A 24,091-nucleotide genomic window follows, 5' to 3' on the forward strand; every position below is an offset into this window, starting at 1 on the left:
ATTGGACAGAGATTTTCAATCTACTGTTCTTCAAAGAATATGGATAAAGACCACACAGAAAGGTGTCAGTATCAGTATAGAGTAGAAAAGTAAGCCGAAACCAAAATGAGGCTGACGGTCCCTCCAGATAGTAAATGTGGCCATGTGACCTGGCAACTTCAGTCCTAGATACATGCGCAAGAGAAATGAAAGCACATGTTCGTACCAAAACTCGTACATAAGTACTCGCTGCAGCCTAATAAGTAACAGCCAAAAAGAGGAAACAGCACAGATGGTGGTCAGTCTATAAATGGATAAACAAATGCAATGCATCCTCACCATGGAACTCAGCAGAGCCACCCTGCCATCTACGTGGCATGAAGAGGAATGTCACACACGCTATGGCCTGACTAGCCTTAAAAAATGTTATACTGTCTGGTGGAGTTAGTTGCAGGGTGTATCTGAGCAAAGTATGTTGTAGGCATGTATGAAATTCTCAAAGAGTATAAAATATTATACCTTTGAAAATGTGAGATGGCTCAGAGTGTAAAGGTGACTGATACCAAACTTGTAAGTTAAATCTCCATGACTCACATGGTGGAACGAGAAAACTGACTCATGAAAGTTGTCCTCTGACCTCCATGCCTGTGATGTGGCACAGGAGCCCACATGCATGCACACACACACACACACACACACACACACACACACACACACACACACGCGCGCGCGCATGTGCACGTGCACGTGCTAATAATGATAGTAAGTAAATGAAATGAGATTTTTAAAATTCAGATGTACACTAAGTGCAAGATACCTATCAGAAAGCCCCTTTTATGTGATTCCATTCTTTTGAAATATTCAAAGAGCAGAGGATACAAGATGGAAAGCAGATTTATAACTGCCATGATGGGGATAAGGGAAAAGTGGGTAATGGTAATGGCATTTCCTTTTAAGTTGATAGAAACATTCTAGTTAGCATTGGTTAGTGGCTATATAATATTTGAGAAAACACTAAAAACTGACTACTGTTTACATTAAAGTATACTACACTGTTACATACTTTACAACTGTGAGTTTCATTCTGTGTTAAATTTTTATGCTACATAATGGAAACTCAAATATAAATGCAAAATGGAAATTCAAAACTAGTAATATTTATAATCGCTGGAAGGGTGTCAAAACAAACCAGGAAGTGTGATGCCAATGCTATTACGTACATTTAGAAGAAGCCATAACAGGTTGAACATAAATGAACTTAATAAGTCAAACTCAAAGGCAGGGAAAAGACCAGAAGAGTAAATGCAAAAAGAACAGCAGGGTGGAGCTGTGGACAGAAAGAACTCGAGCAGGAATTAGAAACAAAACATCAACTGCCTTAAGTCCAAAGGTCTGAATACTTGCAAAGTAGACAAGATGGCCTTTCTCAAACCTGACCAAGTTAAAAGGAGAAGACTCAAGCCTTTTCTAAAATACAAAAGGGGTATTTTCCCAGCAACTGCTGAACTTTCAAATCCACTTTTTCAGCTCGTTATCATTATTTTGTGCTTTAAGGACAAAGGAAAGAAAATCAGACTGTCTACCCTGCTTTAAAAAGTCAGCTCTCTTTCATTTAGCTCTTTTAGTTCTTAAGAATAATCAAGCAACTTAGAAACCTTTGGATTCCTCAGAGCCTGGGTGCCTTAAGGACAAGTACCTCTTTCCAATAATCATATAAAACCTGAATATTTAAATAAATAATCTGTAAGAATCTTCTTCGTAACTGAAATTGTATTGAAATACACACACACACCTCAATGTGCTCTTCCATCATAATGGACTCTGAAGGAAAGCAGAGGGGCAGGGATGATCCTGGCACATTCTGCACAGTTTATTCAACAAAGAGCAATGGATCGCTAGGAAAAAATAGAGAGGAAGAATTCCAGATTCTCAATATTGGACTTTGCACTTGTTTTTAAAGGCCTCCATCAGACCATGTTAACTCCAAGGTCACAACAAAAGGAGCAACAATCTAGCCTTGAGTGGGTTTCTGTAGTGCTGTAGTCAATGTTAGGGTTATTATTCTATAAAGAGACACCATGACCGTGGCAACTTTTATAAAGGAAAACATTTAATTGGGGCTGGCTTACAGGTTCAGAGGAGTAGTTCCTTATCATCATGACAGAAAACATGAAGGCACACAGGCAGACATGGTGCTCAAGAAGGAGCCAAGAGTTCTACATCTAGATGGACAGACAACAGGAAGAGAGACACTGGGCCTAGCTTGATTGAGCATTTGAAACCTCAAAGCCCACCCCCAATGACATATTTCCTCCAACAAGGCCACACTTACTCCAACAAGGCGAATGTGGTGATATATTGTGTGCCCTAATAAAATTTGCCTGAAGATCAGAGAACAGAATAAGCCACTAGATTAAACATAGAAGCCAGGTGTGGTAGCACACACCTTTAATTCTAGCACTCTGGAGGCAAAGACCCATCTGGATCTCTGTGAGTTCAAAGCCACCCTGAACTACATGAGGTTGACTCAGTTTAGAAGAGAAAACAAGGTAGTGGTGGCACACACCTTTAATCCTAGCACTTGAGAAGCACACACACCTTTAATCCCAGGAAGTGATGGCTGGGCAGGGAAAGGGACATAAATTGTAAGGAGACAGGAACTAAAGGCTTTTCAGCAGAAGTGTCCCTTTCAGCTAGAGGCTTTTTCACCTGAAGGCTTTTAGGCTGAGGAAGCTCATTCAGCTAGAAGCCTATCAGTTAAGGCTTTTTCAGACTGAGGAGTTGGTGAGGTAAGAGGTAGTGGCTGTGAATTGTTCCTTTGTCTCTCTAATCTTTCAGCATTTACCTCAATATCTGGCCCCAGGTTTAAGACCGTTTAGCAATTTGTGTTATAGCCACACTTCCTGACAGTACCACTCCCTAGTGACCAAGAATTCAAATCTTGAGCCTCTGGGGGCCATTCCTATTCAAACCACCATATAACAGTGAAGTGCATATTCTAAGTAGGAACAATCAGTCTGTGGGAAAGAGAAGGCTAGAACACGGCCATGCTCTAGTACTCCATGGATGGAGCAACGTAGGAAAAGATGGGACTCACATAACATCTCTAGGATAGCATGTACATGGACACACCCATCTTCTTCCACAGGAGACCTCTGTCCAGCATCATCACAGACACCCATGGCACAGAAGTGCACAGATGGCCCTCAGAACAAGGGGGCTCTGCTCCCCCATCTGGTGACTTTCCTTAGACATGCTGACAAGGGGCTTGGAAATCATTATGAATCAAGGAATAGTTTCTAAAATCAGCCTTTCCTCAGCAATGCTGACCTGAACACCTCACAAATTTTAATGACAAGAATTACAAATTCCATCTTTACAAAAGAACGGAATCAGAAAAAAAGAAAGAAAAACAGGAAGGGAGGGAAGGAGGGAGGGAGGAAGACAGAAAGAATGATAATTGTCCAGTCCACTTTCTGTGATAGAAAAATTGAGAGGAAATTAAGCTTAACTTGCCCAGTGTCTATATGGGATACTCCTAAGTCTTGGCTCCCTCCTCACAGGCTCTCAAATGGTCAGGCTGCATGTTGCAACTTAGCTCTCCTCTTCTCTCTGTGGGTCTCACTCCTGCAATCATAGTCTAGCAGGATCCTGCCCCAGAGATTCTGCACTGCCTGGCCATTTCCCAAGAACTCTTCATACATTCTGGGGACAACCTCAATCACTTCTTTCTACTTTGGGTTCAAATATCATTGTGAACATGGGGTCTCTTCTGATCACTCAACCGAAATTGAAATCAGCTGTCTTCTAGTCTGCCACCTCCTCCTTAGTTTCATTATCTTGCTTTTATTTCACACAATATATATTCTTCTTCTGTATTAAATAGTTTTTATGTTGCCACATTTTAGGTTTTTTGTTCTTGTTTTTTTCAAAGCAGAGCCAATGACAAAGCATTTAGGACAGGTCATTCGCTTAGATGATGATTTCAGGTATCAAGAATAAGGCAGGGCAGAAGAGACCACCAGCATCCATAGAATGGTCAAGTCATCCCTGGCCACAGGAGGTATTGGTGATGCAAAGATTTCTGTGATCAGAGTACAGGACACAGGTGTCCCTGAAGGCAGGCAGACAGGCCGCTGTATATACCCCTGCCTCCCAACCCCAACTGGTAAATGTTGTACCTTCTAGCTCTACACCCTCTTTCCAGGAAGAAAATAGATCTCTCATCCTCCAAGCCCTCGCTAAGAACACTTACTGGTGGAGAAGTGTCTGCACCTGCTCAGATTGTCCTTCATAGCTGCAGCTGCAACAAATTAAAGGTGACAGCAGTGGAGATGCAGGCCAGAGATGTTCACCCATTTGCAGGCCAGACGATCTGGGATGGACAAACACTGTTGTCTTCCCTCAGGTAGCTCCCATACCTGGAAGTACCTGCCACATAGAAGGTCTTGAATCTACCTCTCTGCCTGCTGAGTAGACTCCAGGTCCTTGTAACAACACCTGTAACCAGATTCCTGCTCTGTTTTGACCATGTCCCCTAAGTTCACTGTCAGAAAACTAACTCCCAAATTCATAGATTGATTGCATCCCAGGGTGACACATGTGGGGGGTACTTAGGATTTGATAGCTCATTGAAAATAGGGTTCCCAGATGCACTGGCAGCCCACAGGTTTGCTTGGGCTCTCTCAGTGATGCCCTCTGCCACATGACAACATTGTCCCTTGCCAGATATCATATCCCTGGACATGTCAGTCTCCAGCTCTGGGAACCAAAGGCACTTATGCAATTCATAAATTACCTGTTGACAGGTATTTTTGTTGGAGCAACAACAACAACACAAAAATAGACAAATCCCCAACTTCTTTCTTTAAATCATAAGGAAAATATTGAGGGTTACCAGAGACAGATGCCCTTGGAATGATGCAAATGCAGAGAATTAAGAATGCTCCTTTACCAGAGATCCAAGGGTGTGATGACTGAGGTACTCCAGGGCTGAGTTAGCCTGATGGCTGCCTTCAAGCAGACTATGAGACATCAAGAGATCTCAGACTTGGGGAAGAAAGGAAGAATCTGTCAGCTGTGGGCTGAAAAAACTTGGGATGCCGTTGGCAGTTATTAGCTCATCTATAGATGTGTTACCTTTTAAATTGGACTGACTTTAGCCTCTCACTAAGCCTTTTATTGATAGAATCTGCCTTTGAACCTTGAATGTGTGTGCCAACAATAAGGCTTCCATAAAGATGCAGTTGCAAGAAAGAAATGTCACACATCCAGCCATCCTTCCCTTTGATCATTGTTATTTTAATCTTCCACTCAATGGTATTAACATATGCATCCTCTACTTTGCTATTTTGGTTGTTACCCTGCACAACTGAAAACTGTACTTTCACTCAAACACAGTATGGTTTTTTTTCCCTAGTGTTTCCAACATTAAAAAAGGAGAGAAAGGAAGAAGAAAAAAAAAAAAAAAACCTTTAGCATAGTTACAGCCAATACATTAAAAGAGAGATTGGATTTACTTTTGATGAGGAGGTTTTACAGTGGGGAAATGTGACCATCTCAGTTGGCAAATGTTTGCACTGAATTATAAAAATCTTCAAAGAAAGAGAAAATTTCCCCAAACTATTTAAAAATCTTCATAAGGGACCTCCCACAAATGATAACTTCTTTAAAGTAGAAATTGCCCTAAAGATGTACAAATCTTCACAAAAGAATACCATCAAATGATTAGAACCTTACCAGACCCCATCTGGATTTAAGTTCCAATAATAAGGGTCAGAACCTTGTCCATACCTAGTTTAAAAAAATACTATAGAAAAGCACATATTTTAGTATTTCCAGATGTAGATGGAACATTTTTCGTTTTGAAATACAATGAGAAAACTTTTTCATGCTATTTTGGAAACGATGCATAGGCTGAAGCAGGCAGAGAGAGTTATTTGAAAGTGGTCAGGCCAAGAAGACTTGAAGGCAGGTAAGTCTGAATTGTGGTTAGAAACCAATCCTGTGTCTTCTGCCCCAGGCCCACATCATTTTTCTGGGTTCATTTTCATTGGTCAAAATACTAGGTAAATATTTCTGGAGTTGTACTCAACTGTACTATGCCATGTACAAATTAGCTGGGAGACACTGAACATGGAGAAGTTACAGCTGAACATGAACAAAAGCCAAAACAGAGTCAAAAAAAAAATCCTTGGCCTAGAAATCCACATGCATACCCCACATTCACACATCTTTATCTTTTAGCATATCGCTCATCTGTGTTTAGTTTTGAACATATTTTGCAGAGATATTAAGATGAAACAGCAGCTCCATCTTGCTGAATCTCTGAGTGTGAAATCTGATGTCTCCACTGAATCACTTTTTGTAATCACTAAGAAAGTATATGGAGGTGTTACGTCCACTGATGTTCACTCCACAAGGTTGTCCAGCAAAGACAGATTATTATGTAGCTTCTCCCACCAGCTTCTCCCTAAAGTAGTCTGCAAACAAAAGCATTTAGGAGCAAGGGGTCAGGGAGGTGTGCTTTTGTCTAAACCATTTGTACACTCTGTTAAAGTAACAGGTCAGTAAGTATGTGCATCACCCCATGTCTGTGCAGTGTCTTAGAGTATTATGCTGTTGGATTTTTGGGATTTTATTTGTGCTTTCTTCTTGCTACCTGTTTTGTTGTTTGTTTGCATACATTTTCTTCCAGGTTGTCATTTTATGAGTCTTGTAAACAGTATTGTCTTTTCTACAACTCTTGAAACTAACATCACCCAAGGCAGAGCCATTACTGATGCAAACTCATGAAACAACCTCAGGACTCTATGGGACACTGGGCTAGAGGGCATCCATGTTACATTCTGGCAAAGAGTCTGGCTGCATTCTGACAGGGTCCTAAAATTCTGAATGAGGCTGAATTAAAAACTAATGGACTTACTTGTTTGGCAAAGGCATTTTCAAGAAAACGTAACACCTAGGATATGGCAGGGTTACTGCTCACTGCTCTTAGCTCTACATTGAGAAAGAGCACAGGGATAAGAAAAAAAATGTACAGTTCAACTAGAAGAGATGATGAGAAGGTTTAAGGCACTGAACCAATAGCTGTAACTGCCAAAGACATCCGGGCCACTGTAGAGAAAGTGACAGTTCTGCATTGGGAAAATAGGAAAGGTGCCTGAGATCAAAATCCCACCCCTAATGATTCCAATTTGTGAAAACATGAACTCATTTGAGAGGGGTAGCCTGAGATGAGAATGCCACTGAAGATGTTCCTTGCTTGGAAACAATCACTTAGGAAAGTGGTCTTTTAGATTCAGCCACCAAGGTACACAAAGGCCACTACAGCAATGGGACAAAAGGACTGCACTACATCTTGAAGTGGCAGCAGAATTTGGCTGTGTTGTTCCCATAACAATGATTTTACCTACATAAAAAAATGCAAGAGTTACAGGGTCATAGACTTGCACCAAGATTCTAGGAAGTTGCTAAGGCCAGTTAAGATATGGCAGAGTTGTGGTGAAGACAGAAGGATGCTGACAATGGCAGGACCATGGCGTGTTTGCAAGGGAAACCATAAGCACCAAGTGGACCTGGCCCAAGAGAGAAGCATGTTACTCAGGAAGCAAGCTAAAGGGGGAAGGCTGTCCAAAGTCATTAGAGCTCTGATGAACCCTTTACAGGCAACATAGACTAGTCATGGAACTACAGGATTTCTTGTTTTCCTTGCTGGATTTCAGTCTTGCACTGGCACAGACTTTCCTCCATGTCTTGTCATCCCTTCCTTTCAGAAAGGGAATGTTTATTCTGTGCAATATAGATTGGAACTACCTTATTTTTCTATTTTACAAGGCCTCACCATTAAGTGGTTGTCTTGAGTCTCAGAAGGCATTTGGAGATTTTAAATAGTGCTGAGACTGTGGAAAACTATGGGGACTTTTGAAATTGGCAAAAGTGCATTATTTTTAAATCAGAAAATGGTTATGAGATTACTGGGACCAGGAGAAGAAGGTCATAGATTGAATATAAAATGTCCCCCATAAACTTCCATGTTTAAACACTTGATCTCCAGTTGGGGGAACTGTTTCACAAGACTGTGGAACATTGAAGAGAAATAGCCTTGTGGGAGAAAGTAGAAGACTGACTATGGGAAGGAGATAGTACGTTTTATAGCCCAGACCTACTTCTACTCTCTGCTTCCTGTGCCACCAAGATGTCCCAGGCATACACTCCTGCCATCATGCTGATTCGTCCTGCACTGCAGCCTCAAACAGTGAGGCAAAATAAATACTTCCTCTCTTAAGTTCCTTGTCAAATATTTGGTCATGATAATAAGAAAATAACTAATTTACTAACCAAGATTATTTCTGCAAATCCTCAATATAAACCTTTTACTTGCAAGTGGTGGGTGTGGTGGTTTGGCACAGGCCTTCGATCCCAGCACTCAGGAAGCAGAGGCAGGCAGACCTCTGTGAAGAGCTCTGTGAGTTTGAGACCAGTCTAGTCTGCAGAGTGAGTTCCCATCCTTCATAGCATATTTTCATCACCACAGACAGAGAATCTATTCTCTTGTTTCATTCTAGGAATGAATTTGCATTGTGTCTTCCCATTCAATACACATTGGACTTAGCATTCTTCTGATTTCTAAAAATGGTTCTCTGAAAAACACTAGGCTCATGAGTATGGAGCCTGTGAAGATGGCTTCTCCTTACTCAGGAAAAGTAATTGTTGAATGTTCTGGAAACTAGTAAGTAGATGTTGAGCAAGTGGCAGCTAGAATTGTGCTGTGATACAGGAATGGGAAGGTTTACATTGTGGAAACTGGCAAGTGCTACGCATCAAGACATTGCTGGATAAGGCTTTTGAAAGGCAGTAGAGTGGTACACTACCTCCCCATCACCCCACTCTCTGTACAGTGACGTTCTGTTTGTCTCTTTGCTCCCATCTCAGCTCCTGGGCTTAGGGCAACCTTCAACAAGAACTTTCCAAACTTTCCTGGATCCCTGTAAAAAAACCTACTGGAGACTTTTCAAATCTAGAGGCAAAACAAGAATTCATGGAGTTGAGGATTTAGCTCAGTGGTAGAGCGCTTGCCTAGCAAGCGAAGGCCCTGGGTTGGGTCCTCAGCTCTGACAAAAAAAAAGAAAAAGAAAAAACAAACAACAACAAAAAAGAATTAATGTTCATCCAAGGTCAAGGCCAAGCCCTACAAAAAGAACAGGGAAATCTGGGCAAGAAACTAGGGTAAAGCGTGAAAAGACTGCAGGAGGCAAAGGTATGTGTTCCACAACAGAAGACCCTGAAAAATAAGACTAGGGGAGATGCTCTAGTCAGAACTCTAGACACCTCTGAGAAACAATCACTACTCAATTCTGGACCAAAAGCTCAGAACAAGAAGGATTTCCTATTCACAAACAAGAGGATGGTTTCTTATATCAGATATCTCCCCATTGTTTTGTTTCCTGGTCCCCATCCTGGACAGGGAACACCTCCCCCCAGATTGAAGGGAATCTACAAAATAAACTTGATAGAAAAATGAAATGCTCCTTTTTGCCTTCTTTTCACAAATTTCTCCAAAGCCCCCCCTCTTCCTTCATACCTCCATAAATGCTTAGGAATAACCTAGGACCTAGAAAACTCATTGGTTCTTCTTACTTCCTTTCCTGTAAGAAACTCTGGAGCATCTACAAAGATGACTAATTAGATGGAGGCATAGTGGCTTGAGCTGTTAGACACTCAGACAAATCCAATCAAAAGGCATCAGTCATTCCTATATGTTTTCTTATCCATTTTGATTCATCAACACTTATCCTAAATTATTTTTACAATGCAAAATACAGAATGTATTTCCCCTGTTCAAAATACCTACCAGGAGCAAAATATTAGAGCACAAAATTTAAAAGGAGCATGACCAATTCATCAATTAACTCTTGTCCCTAATTTTCATTTGAGAGATAAAAGTAGAAAATAGGTTTTAGAAAGGAGAAAAACACATGTTAAATTTTACTGTGCCTGTTTCATTTCCCCCCAGATATTCTAATTCTTTCACTAAAGTCACCTAACCATCAAACTCTTCTATAAGTCATAAGTTTCAACAGTCCACTGAGCCAATGCCTTTCCCAGCTGGTTCATTGTCACAGATGATGTATTGATTGCAGGTTGGATACATGTGTCAGCATTGGCCTGTTTGTCCAGAGCAAGTCCCATGGGCTGCCACACGGCCTCTGTGAGTCTGTGCCAGCTAGGTTCTGTTGGCACTGAGATTCTGCAGTGTTTGTCCTGGCAAGACCACCTGGGAGGCAGCTGTCCCAGCTCTCTGTCAGATGTGGGATTTTTCAAAAACTGTGTAAGCAGGTCAGTGTTTGTTTCCAGAAGTCTGTGAGACTGTTAGGTACCTCATTCAATTTGTATGTTCTTTGCCAAGAGAACCAGAGGAGAAGCTCAGGGTCCCTAGCTCCAGCCTCCCAAAGGCACCTGGCCCGAATCTGAAGCTCCTGTGGACTTTAGCCACTAAGAGCCCCTGTCTAGAAAGATACGTGTTGTTTCTTTAGAGCTTTTCGGGTCTTCCAGCCACGGGAGCAGGTGCATGCTGGCTTCTTGTCCCCTATAGACCCTTGCCATGTTTCCCATTCCTCTGCAGCCATCCATCCCCTGGAACAATGACTCTAAGCACATCTTAAGTTTAAGCATTAGTATTATTCTGTCTGAAAAAGCAGCTAAGCAAATGATCAAGCAAAATTGTGATACCTCTTTGCTTCTTGACTTTCCTTCCAAAAGAACAGGACATCAAATAATTATGTTTGAATTTGATTTTGAAAAATGACATGGTCCTCTCCCCACCCCCCAGCCCCACAAAAGAACTCTAAAATACTTTGAAGACTGTTTGGAATTACTTAAATGAAGTTGACTTTGTCATACTTGGGTTTTTGCTATGCTAGACCCTGAGTGTGAGATTTCTCCCACAAGCACCTGTGTTTTAACACTTAGTTTCTAGCTACTGGTGCTATTTGGGGTGCTATAGAACCTTTGGATGGGGTATGGCTGGAGGACATAGGTCACTAAGTGCAAACTTTGAGGGTTATAGCACAGCCTTACTTGCAGCCAGAGCTCTCAGCCTGATCCACAGATATATGATGAGACACAGTACAAGATTCCACCACCTGCATCCACACCACACTGCCATGCCTTCCACTCATGATGTGTGCCCTGTAAACTGTGAGCCAAAATAAGTCGCTTCCATCAGATATTTGAACAAAAAGAAAAGTACTTCACTTTGTAGGAAGCTAGTTTTGAGGGTAGAAGAGTTCAACCTCAGGTTCATTTTAAGGCTTCTGTCACTTAGCAACTCTGTAACAGACTTAAAAATATACCTTTTAAAGATCTCTAGTTGCAAGTAACAGGAGGCAGACTCGACTAACTCATGCTCAATAGGAAAGCAGGGTTGTTGGGGATTTTGTTGTTGTTGTTGTTGTTGTTGTTGTTTTTTCAGAAGTTCATGGACTGGATGGAAGATGTGACTATAAAATAGAAAAGAAACAAGATCCAGGGCAGGAGGCAGGGGAGTGAATCAGGAATTAATTGATCATCTCCTTTGCATATTTCAGAGAAAATAAGGGCCAGCATTTTCATCTCAGCTGGAGAACCAACAAGCCAGAAGGAAATGCCTGGCTCAGGCCAGATTCTTGGCTGGCTTCCTAATGTGCTCTAAGGCAGTGAGAAAAGACCCTAGAGGAAGGGACTTCAGGGATCACACCTGCTTCTGTGGGGAAGAGGGAGCTGCTTGCATTTCCCTCTTCTTCCAAGAAGACATACCATGAGGTAAACCCAACTCTCAATAATGAACTCAGTCAAGGTGCTGTTGAGGGGAAGGGAAGAAATGGTGGGCAGGGATAACCTAAAATGGCATGTGTCCATGGATACTAGACAGGGCTTTCCAATTGTTCTGGAACTTAAGGTTATGTGTGTGGGGGGAGGGGTGACTCTGCTTTATGAAGTATTATTATCTAATGACTAAGGTCTTGGGACAAAAGATGTTCTTGTCCCTTGGCCAGAAATTTTCATTTACTATGAGCTTTTTGAATCTACTGGGTGCTAAACACTGGATGGGGCACATGAGTAGTTCTAGATGACTAGATGTGAAATTGTGCTTATGAATCACATGTAAGAAGAGAGTGAGCAAGCAGAGAAAGCAAGTCAACTGGACATTAAGAGCAAGCACAGAACTAGACTTAGGCTTTCTGTAAGAAATGGGGGGGGGGGTCGTAATCTAAGGAGTCTTCTTGGAGGACATGGCTTTGATTCCATAGTTTTGATAACAGAAAAAGATTCAAGTCTGTGACTAGCCAAAGCAAAGAAAAAGAGTACAGTGGTTTGAATCAAAGTATCAAAGATGATGTTTGAGGTAAGACAGGGCTACAGAAGGAGAAGGTTAATGGAAAGGAAGGGTGTGATGATTTGACCCATGACATCCTTCCCTTGAGCTAAGATGCAAACTAGTCCTAGGTATAGAATGACCAGGAATTCAAATCCCACTGAGTCAGAAAAAAAGACTCCAAGTCACTACATTTCATCAGCTGAGGCAAATTAGTAAATTGAAACTTCATAAGATCCTCAGCCACAGGAATTTAACACCCCTTTCTTGCCCCGAAACCAGCCATTTGGGGTAGTTACAATAAAAAAAAATCACAGCATTTATCATCTTCCTAACTCCAATCTCTGCCAAAAAAAGTGGGGGAGCATAATTGCTGATATTACTATTTTCTGCATTGGGTGAGAGTTTCCAAAACCAATAACAATTAATTTTCTTTGGTGGTGTTAGCCAAAAAGGCAGCAAGGTGCCAGGTTTCCAGGATCCTCTTAGGTCATCTGGCATCTGTGAACAATGACTGTGAGGAACCAGCCCTCAGAGGCCAGTAAAGTTCTGTTATTAACCCCAACCTCTGAGATTTCATATCAAGGCCGTTCCACATCACAGCAGGTACAAAATCTAGGATGGAAAATGTCAGACTGGATACACATTTTGTCCACAGAAATATTGCCTTAACATAGCTGAAATCCTTCGAGATCTTCTCTATGTAAGGCTTGAAAAGCATACGAGGCTTGGCTTTGAATGCCTTTCTGACACTGCTCCAGATATATTTAAGAAATGGGTCTAATTTTGAAGAATATATTTGGGCAGTCCACCAAGACCTAAAAGTGGAATATCCATCCTGATTTTATGCTAAAAGAATTAAATAAAATAAAGGCAGCCAAAACTGAAATTTCCAAAGACATTTACACAAATCAGCTTCTCTTTCTGTCAGCTCTTAAAGGAGAAAGCTAAAGAAGAATGTAGAGACACTATGCTGTGCGTCCCTGTGAGCAAGAAAATTCCCTCAAAACTTCTCCACCTACGCTGTAAAAAAAGACCCCTTGTGCCATAAACACTACTTATCTTTACTTTCTTTTACTTTAACATAATATTTTTATTGATTATTTGGGAATTTCACATAATGCACCTGGATTGCACTCATTTCCCAGTCCTCTCAGGTCTGCACCCAACCCTTGTAACTCCCCTCCAAAAGAAAGATGAAGAAAAACACGGGTTCAATTTGTGCTGCCCAGATACTCACTGGAGCATAGTCAAACTCCAAGTAGCCAGCCCCTTAAAGAAAACTGAGTCCTTCCCCACCTGCACCTCCACCAGAAACCCTCAGTTGTGGAGAGCTACATTTTGGTGTCCTTATCATCATTTTTAAGAATTCTCTTCAGTGGTTTCCTGTCTCGGCTCTTTCTTTGTTTGGGGGGTGGGGGAGAGGTAAGGGTTATCATAGAAGCCTTCTATGTCCCTCTTAACTGAGTCTGCAGTCATCAATGCAAAAGTAGCTTTCTTGCCCTTTACCTTCAGCATAATCATGGATCATATACTTCCACATGGTTTCTGGTGACAGCATAGACTACAGATACCCACATGGTCTCCAGAGTCAGCATGTGCCACAGACCTCAGCATGGTCCCCAGTGACAGTACAAACTACCACGGACATCAACAGAGCCCTCTGACATAACATAGGCCACAGACACCATCATAGCCCTCAGTGTCAGTATAGGCCAAGGATATCAACATGGCCTCTGGGGCAACATGGGCCATAGACACCACCAATATGGTCCCCAGAAGCAGCCCAGCCCATGGGCTTCAGGAGGTGGCACATGGCCACAAACATCCACATGGTCTTTGATGGACATGGGCCACAGACATCAACACAGCTCCTGGCTGCAGCACAGACCACAGACATCAACACTGCTTCAGGCAGGGGCACAGACCACAGACATCCACATGGCCTTTGGTGGTAGCATGGGTCATGAACATGAACACACTCCTTGCTGCAGCAGAACCATGGACCCGAACATGGCCCTGGGTGGCAATACACGCCATTCGCATCAGCATGGCCTCCAGTGGTAACCTGGACTTCAGACTAACAATGCCTCCTTCAGTAGCACCTACTACAGAAGTCTGTCTGGCCTCCAGTAGCAGCCCAGACCACGGACATCCACATGAATCTTGGGCTTCAACACAGCCTGGGGCTCTGGACCATGGATACCACCATGGCTTCCAGGGGCAGCATAGATCATAGAGGTCTTTCAAGGAGGTCTAATCCAGAAAATGAACCATTATTCATATCCAAAATCCTCTCATCTCTCAGAACCAGGGCAATTAGGCAAGTGGGCTGGGTGATCTGGGGCTGAGTCTGCACAGGCTCCAGTCTGCTGCACATCACCATCAGCCATACTCAGCAATGACATGTTCCTCATCCACCATAGCCTCCTTTCATGCCTGTCTTTGTCTCTAGCTCTGCCTCTCTCCACCGCACACTCACCGCTCCATTCCTCCATCTTTCCCACCTCTCCACTTCATATTTGTTCATCATAGTGGCATTGGAAACTGCAGTGTGTCGTACAGTGTATATTTTTTCCCTAACATCTTTACAGGCAAATATTCATTGCAATGAGTTGTTGGTCTAGTTCAAGATTTCTGGTTTCTGAAGCACCAATAATGCTGGACCATTGCCTAGACCTGTCTCTAATATCCTGCTGTTGCCCAGGTCAAGGTGATGTTGCAGCTAGTCAGGGTATCCAGAGGCAGGTTTCATGTTAGCTGCTGGTTGCATTGCACCTTTGAACCCTAGGCATCGGCCACCCCAAGGTTCAATATGTTTGACCTTTGTGCATGTAGCCTTTTGGTAGCTCCACTGTCCCGCTGTCCATTTCCTGTCAGGGCAAGCAGCACGGGCTGCAGCCACCATGGCTCCATGCTGGGAGCTGGCTGGCAGGCCATGGCCGGCCCTAATCAGTACTGACCTATTCCTGCAGAAGCTCCAAAGCTATCACACATCTCCCTGTCCTTGGTGCCACAGCCCATGACCTTTGTGCTTGTAACCTGCTGGCTGAGACACAGAGAGGAAGGGTATAGATTTGTCATTCTCTGCAGCAAGCAACTCTGCTTTGCCATCTTTCTTTCCAGTTTCATGAGTCCACATTTTAAAAGTATCTTCCCATTAATAACCCCCTTTCTGCAGAGCTACTGCAGGTTCTGCAGGATCTTTTGGACTCCACAGAGCTCCTCAGTGTGTGCCAATGGCCACCGCCATCTTTGTTTTCCTCATCTTTGCTTCTAATACCTTAAAAACCCATGATAATTTCCCTTTAAGAAGCATTAATGCTAAAGTTGGCCATCACACTATACTTTCTGAAATGCTAAGCAGGTGTCACTTTTTCCCCAGCTCTTTTTTTTTTCCTCTCAGAATATCTTTTCTAGACAAAATACTGTCAGGATAAAGCAGTGAACACCTTGGATGGTAATCAGTGAAAATGGGAAACTGTCTCAAATTGACTTAAAAATTAAAGGGAGAAAAGTTAGCAGATGTAGGAAGGAAAGATAGTGGCTATTAGAAAGATTCTTAAGGATCTCAAATACTCATACATGAGATAAAATAAAGTGTGCCTGTGTGGGGCAGGGTAGAAAATAGACTGAAAGAAGGACAAGAAAAGCCCAAGGAGAGAAGAACCAAGAGTGGGTAATGGGGGGAGGCTGGAGAGATGGAGAGAGGTAAGAGTTATGGCACCTGTGTGGTGGCTCACAGCCTTCTATAACTACAGTTCTAGGAGACTGGATGCCCTCTCTGGCCAATCAGTCAGAAAGGGCCTTTCTAGCTCAGTGCAGTGACTTTCTGTGAGCAGGCTGGAGGCCATATGGTTTTAGCAATATAGCTGACAGGATATCTGAAGGTTTGGCCGATAGGACCGTGTATTAGTTACTTTGCTTGTAGATGTGACCAAAAAAATTACCCAACAAGAAGCAACTTAAAGGAGTAAGGTTTTATTTTAGCTCACAGTTTGAGGAGAGAAAGTCTGCCATGGAGGGGAATGCCTGGCCAAAGAAGTATAAGCCACTGATCACATTGCATCTATAGTCGGGAGGCAGAGAGATCAAACGAGAAATGAACCTGAACTGTAAAACCTCAAGGCTCACCTGCAGAGACCTGCTTCCTCCAGCAAGGCTCTGCCTCCCAAATATTCTACAGCATCCACAGCAGCACCACATCCTCAAACACGTGAGCCTGTGGGGGACAGTTCACATGTGAAGACCTGTCGGTCAGCAACTCCCCAAAGAAGCTTCTCTGGAGTCTTCCTCCCCACTCCCCTTTATGGCAACACACATTCTGTTACTTCAGAGTTTTTTGGGTTTTTTTGTTGTTGTTGTTGTTGTTTTTTGTTTTTTGTTTTTGCCAGAGCTGAGGACCAAACCCAGGGCCTTGTGCTTGCTAGGCAAGTGCTCTACCACTGAGCTAAATCCCCAACCCCCACATTCTGTTTCTTAATGGGAGTCAACTACCAATCATAGTGTAACCATCAGATTTCTAGTGCTGAGACAAAATGCCTTAGAAAATCACCTTAAAGAAAGAAAGGCCATTATTTTGGCTTACATTTTAGATGTTGATCAAAGGTCATCTGTCTACAGAATATCATTGTGTCAGGAGAATGTGGCAGAGAAGACTGCTCAACTCATGGAGTCCAGAAAGGAGAGAGAGAGAGAGAGAGAGAGAGAGAGAGAGAGAGAGAGAGAGAGAGAGAGAGAAGAAGAAGAAGAAGAAGAAGGAGGAGGAGGAGGAGGAGGAGGAGGAGGAAGGAGGAGGAAGAGGAGGAGGAGAGGGAGGGAGGGAGGGAAGGAAGGAAGGAGGGAGGGAGAGAGAGAGAGAGAAGGAGAAGCCGGGTACAATATACTTCCAGGGCACACCCCCAATGACATAATTCCTCCAATGAGGCCACACCTGTCAGTTTCTACCAGCTCCCTATAGTACCAAGAATCTACGAACCCGTCAATAGATTAATCCCCTGAGGAAATCAAAGCCTTCAGAACCCAATTGCTTCCCAAAAGTTCATTAACTAGCTACCCAGCCTTTAACAATGAGCCGTCAACGTCAACAAGTAGTTATTAACATTTTCATCATGTTAGTTAGCATCTGCCATGTGCTTTCCTCAACATCTTATTTAATGTTCACTTAGCTGAAGACTCATAAACCTGGAATGCTAAGTAGCCATTGTGATGGTGCATACACTCTAGGTAGTTTGTGTCTTCTTGTTTTGAGGGTCAAGAATGTTGTGTGAAGCAGGAATCCTGGGAATAATTTACAGTCTCATTATTAAAATGCCACTGGGACCCTCTAGCTCTCTCCTTGCTGCACTTTTCAGCACCTTTGAAATCTGTAATTATGTCTTGTCTTATTGCAATACATGGCCATCTTTCTCACCCGGAGAAGGTGAGGTATGCTGCTGACTTATCACAACCTTTATGGCTCACACTGTGTTTTTCCCCATGGAAGCCTCAGATAAAAATGGGTTAAGTTAATGAATAAACCTTTTCCTGTTTTTCAGAGAACCTGATTTTCTCACCACCTTAGCAATAAAATACTTAAGTTTCTGTGCCTTGCTATAATCAGGTAATGATTATATATGTGTTTATAGGCATTTAATTATTTCATTTATAGTAAAGCTAAAAGTAAATAAAATTACAGTATTGTTTTTGGCAGTTAGCCTTATTGTCAAATCTTGATAACTTAGAATATTCTGACTCTTCCTTTTGATCTTTCCCAAATCTCTCAGCCCTGTGGTAACATATCCAGTCTGTTGCAAAACACTAAATCAAATGACCTTGAGTCTGGTGACCACAAATCCTAGCATTTTTGGAGCAGGATCAATTCTCAATATTCTCTCTCATGTATGTCTCTGAGCAGATGCATTCACAATTCATAAACAAAACATTCTTTGGCAGATGGGTTCCCAATTTTTGATTCTGAAAATATGGTCACCAGATCCTCAAGACTTTGGGAAGGTTTCCTTGGGGATTGTTTAGGGGAACCTTGGGTTTTTGCCTGGAAATAAATATCAGCTCACAGTGCCAATTTCCATGTGTCAAGGCCCAACTCCAAGAAGTCCTGAGAATCTCTGTCTACTACATGCCCATTGCACCCTCCCACCTGTTTACTCTCTAGGCTGACCATGTAGTCACACTGAACTCTGCTCATAGGTTTGGCTTCTCTACTTTCTGGTTGGTCATCTGATAGTAAGTCTTATATGACTCGGTGTGGCCTGTGACCCTTTCCACAGAACCTGGGAAGAAAGATTTATATTGGATCTACCAGCTATCTTAGGTTACATTCCCCAAGGTCAAGTTCCTGAGACAGACATTTAGGGGAGATGACCCTAAGCAGTGCTGGATGGAACAGGCAACAGAGAACAGAGCAGTGAAATAGGGGAGGAGTAGAGGATGATAGAGACAAGAAAGTGTCAGGGTTCCTCTGTAGGCAAGTCTCATGGGGTCAGTCCCACTGGAGGCCTCTGGAAATGGAATATCCTACAGAGCCATCCCACAGAAGGGCCAGAAAAACGAATGTTTTATCCATCACTTCCCATCTGAGATTGGTTGTGACTCACTCCTAGGGACTTCCATCACCACAATGTCTGCCTGCATCCCACCTTGTCCAAACCAGCTGTGACCCAGTGACTAAGCAAAGTTCCTCGATAAGCAGATACAGGTGCTTAAGGAAGAAGCCTGGGAGACCAACATCATCTACCACAAAGGCTAAAATTATCTGGGGAATGGATCTTATGAACTTGAGCGTGGACTTTATGTTACAAGTTAATTCTGTACTATCTAATTTCTCAGCCTCTGTGCCCACCCTAATTGCCTCTTGAAGCCCCTTTTGTACTCTCAAGAAAGCTCTTGCTGGTCCCTGACTCATCAGTGCAAACTCAGGCTAGTGAGCAGGCAGTAAGGACAGCAACAGAGACAAGATTTCTACTACCATTCAGCCCTGTTTTGCTCCCATGATAGGGCCCGTCTCGCATGTCACCACAACTGCACATCATGTGCTAGGCAGTTGCTTCTCAACATTTATCGGATATGACAATGTATTAGGTGTGGTCTTTCCCCAGGGGGCTTAAAATCTAAACAAACCCCTGACTTCTTTGATGTGTGGTATTTTCTTCCCCTTTCATTTGGTGGTACTCTGCAGCAGGTGCTGACATTTTTATTATTCACACAGCCATCTCCAGGATCCCATCTCACTGGAACACTTGAAATTTATGCAGGAACTTTCTCCCAAGGAGGCCAGAACTCTTTAAAAGAAACCTTCTTTATCATCATGAGATCTCCCATGCAAGGAAGTCCCCATGTGAGAAAATATGTTTTCCCCAATTCTTACCTAGAAAACCCAAAGTCCACAGGGAGGCATGACTTTAACATAGATCTATGGGTTGCCTGGGGCTGGGAGCCTCAGTTTCACATTTGTACAATAGGCCCAGTTGGAGGAAAGTAAGTGAGACAACCCTGTGTTGATTCAGGACCAGGCTGTAGTAACCTGAGAGGTGACTGTTAGGTTACAGAAACACAAAAGCTTTTACACACAGTTTCTCCTTAACATGCAACTTGCCATAACATCTGAGCAGAGTAGGAAAACTTGAATTTAGAGGCTGGCCCCAGTGCCCACTTTACATGGAATTTCCATGTACCTTGTGCTTCCCACTGAGGAAACTACCCTCATCCTAGATAAGAGTGTCTCACCAGCACCACTGTTGGAGTTCTTTGAAGACAGTAATGCTGTTTGCAAAGGCAAAGAAATGCTTTTAAGTCCTTTGTTCTCACTCTTTGCCCTGTGACCTAATGGCCTGAGTGTGCTTCTTCTCCCCTCAACAGGGGTACTGGCCTCATGATTGACTTAACCAATAAGATAGGTCAAAGGGACAGAAGTTGAATTCTTACAACTGTGTTTGTAAGCTGTGTATGTGACCATCCTCTTGTACTTTAAGACTTCCTGTATGAAGTTGGCACAGTTAGTCAAATAAAGAGAAGTCACAGGTACCAGTGTCTAACCCTTGCACCTATATGCAATCAATGTAAAAAACAATAAGTTTGTGAAAACAGCAATAGTCCCTATGCTAAGCCCCTCCTCTGTGCCCAGGCATGGCCCTCAGTTTTCAGTGTAACTTAACTCTTATCACTCACTGCCAATAACTGTGAACACATCTGGTAACAAAGGCCATGGAAACCAGATAACTGGTACAAACTCCTCTCAAAGAAATGAACTTGCAATTTAAGACCATAGTATCTAAGGCCAGGTCCTAAGTCATTCTCAGCACATGGTAGCTAGACCACAGAAGCTATAGTAATGAAGACCAGAGAACTCTCCAGAACACAGAGGCATTCAGGTACTATAGAACTTTGTGGCGGAGATCCTTAGCTATCACTGACAAACGCCACCAGTTCTGAGGTCTAGTAGGATTTTTACTAGCTACACTGTCTTGTCAAACACATCTTAAGAATTCCTTACACTTGTTGGGAAGAAACACCATGACCATGGCAACTCTTTTATTTATTTATTTATTTATTTATTTATTTATTTATTTATTTATTTATTTTTATGGATACAGTGTTCTGTCTGTATGTTTGGCTGCAGGCCAGAAAAGGGCATCAGATCTCATTACAGGTGGTTGTGAGCTACCATGTGGTTGCTGGGAATTGAACTCAGGACCTCTGGAAGAGAAATGAGTGCTCCTAACCATTGATCTATCTCTCCAGCACCTAGAATTCTTTACATTTGTAAAGTAGACCAATGTCAGTCATTCTCTGATAGAGCCATTGTGGAGTGATTTTGTTGTTGCTGTTTTATTTGTTTTGAGACAGGGCCTCCTGTATCCCAGGCTGGTCTGAAACTCACTATGTATCCAAAAAGGACCCTAAACTTCTTGTCTTCCTGCCTTTTCTAAACCTAAGTGCCAGGTTTACATGCATGAGCCACCATGCCAGGTTTTATATTTGCTGAGGATGAAACCTGGGGCTTCCCGCACATCAGGCAAGCATTCTGCCATCTAAGCTATATCTTTTCCAGCAGCAGGCCTGTAGGGACTATTTGCCCTGAAGATCTCTTTGGAAAAGTGAAACATACAGAAAAGCAGCAGAAGCCTTGACTTTGACGCCAAAAGTCTCCCTTCTCTATGTTTAGTGCAAGAGTACCTCTGAGGAGGACAGAGGGATCCTTTGTCCCACTGCTGTGAAAACTGCCAAGTCTACTGTAAACAGGGACTCATAAAGCTCAGCATCAGATTTGGATTTGCACTCTTAGATCAGTATCCAATGCTTTGGGCCCTGACATCATTCCTCTTACTTGCCCATGTGTTTAGAAACCCTAACATTGCCAGGTAGGGGTCAGTGGCATAAGGCCAAGGGTAAAGCAGCATGGCTGCCAGCAACAGAATGGGTGGCCTCTGTTCAATGACACTGGTGCTAGTATGGCCTTCAAAAAATTAAAAATACCATTCACTTTCATGCCAACTTCCAAACTGACACACACACCTGTCCCTTCTCAGCATTACAGTCTTCTTCTTACCTTTGCTGGGGAGACTGTCCCAAAGACCCTTTCAGCACACTGCCTTTAATGGGAGTTAGTTTATTCCAGAACTCAGAGCTCTGAAACATCTTTAAATGTGGCCTTTGCAATCTCTCTTCCAAGCAAGGCCACGTTCTCCTTGAAAGTTTCCCAGGTGACTTCGACAGCTAAGGAGTCATTTAATAATACTGAAAAGAAATATGCAATGTTGTGTTGCAATTTTAAGCAGCTTATAAATTAGAGCATACCCCAGAACTAAGCATGACATATTGTAGCTCACCCCAGTGCCCTTCCTGGGGTCACAAACGAGGGCCAACATATGAAAGCAGGGCAGAATCTATAAATTATTATTAACTCTTTGATTTTGTCCTGAGTGTCTAAGACGAAGAAGTGGAATGGCTGGATGCAGGACCTAGACAGAGCTCGCTGGCTTGCTTGCCTGTGTTTTAACCCTGCAGCCCTAGCTCATCAAGAAACTCATAAAAAAAACCTGAGTGCATACACTTCAACCACTGCCTTTGACTCCACTAATGAACCCAGAATATCCACAGCAAAGTATGATTTGTGGGGAAAGGAATTCCAGTGTCTGTCATTCCATCTGTGCTGTAATAAAGTCTCATGGCTGACAACTTTATAAAACACTCTTGGGGTACCAGCAAGGCAAACCACTTCTGAGGGAAGGTCACCTCAAGGTTGTCTAGTTCCTCTGTGGATCTTTTATTGGCAAAATTAGCCCATAGAAGGCAGGGGATGTTTATCACAGAATAGAGCGCCCAGCTCTTAATATGCTGCTTTTTAGAATCAATGAAGCAAATTTTATTTGAGGGAAGTCTGATGACCCACACATTATTTAAAATGATGGGGCCTTTTTATGGAGAGAAGGGGAACAGGGAGAGACAGAACAAAAAAAAGGAGACAGAAAGAAACAGAGAGAGAAAGAAAGAGAGAGGAGGGAGACATAGAAACTAACTTTAGATGGTGGATTTTGACCTCTACTGATCAAAAACTGAAAAAAAGGCTTTTATTTTTTCATCTAAAGTTCAATAAAAATTGGATTCTCATTACTTCTGTGACTATTTCCAAGTAAACTCATAATGCTCATTTCTCTCTTTTTGAAAGTCACTCCAATAACCAGAAACCAACAGTTATCAGGACTGTGCATAAAGTAACACATAGCCTGAGATTTCTTGGTAGGGTAATGAAAACTACAGCATGTTACAGAATTTTGTAATGGAATCATTCAACAACCAGCACCACACGTTAAGGACCAATAGATTAGGGAAGGGAACAAAAAAGGGGGGACAAGGAGGATGAGAAAGAAAATATGTTTTCTCTCATATTTGGATTCCAAATTTAATATATACATGACATGGAACCAGAAGGGAACTATTTGGGCAGTGGAAGGGGACTAGTGCAAAGAACAGGGAAGGGAAGAGAGGTAACAGGAAGAACACCATCAAAGTACATTGATATACTGTAATGATGTTGTCCTTAGGAAACCATGCTTTTTACAATGAAAATACCCTAGTGATGACAATATAAAGGATCAGCACATCTTTGGTTCTGTTATCTTTACATCCTTCACACTGATTTTCATTTTTGGCTTTTGGGGGATAAAATTTGAAAAGGTCATTCCTCCTACTACATAGACACCTCTACTGATAGGCAACAGAAGACTGGGCTAGGGACTTGACCAATGAGCAAGAATCCATCTTTCCTTATATTGAAACAACTTCAGTGCTCCTTTCATGAATCAGCCTTTCTCCCTAGTGGTCCTTGCCTTGTCCACTCATGGCTTCACCAAAATTGTTTTGACTTCCTGTCTCCACCCAGCTCTTGACTCATTCACACTTAAGACAGTCACATCCTGCCCCCTTATTTCTGCATCTTCAGAACAAGACAGAACCAGAAAGACAGAGGGGGTTCCAATTATGAAATAGGAAGAAATTTTTGTAACTACCCCTGCTATGGGATGTTCTGTATGTCAAATGTGCTGCTCTTATTGGTTAGTAAATAAAACACTGACTGGCCAGTAGCCAGGCAGGAAGTATAGGTGGGACAAACAGAGAAGAGAATTCGGGGAAGTGGAAGATGGAGGGGAGAGACCTGCCAGCTGCCACCATGACAAGGGAGATGTAAGGTACCGGTAAACCACAAGCCATGTGGCAAAGTATAGATTAATAGAAATGGGCTGAATATAAGAGTAAGAG

Source organism: Onychomys torridus, chromosome 4, assembly GCF_903995425.1.
Source record: "Onychomys torridus chromosome 4, mOncTor1.1, whole genome shotgun sequence".
Lineage (NCBI taxonomy): Eukaryota > Metazoa > Chordata > Mammalia > Rodentia > Cricetidae > Onychomys > Onychomys torridus.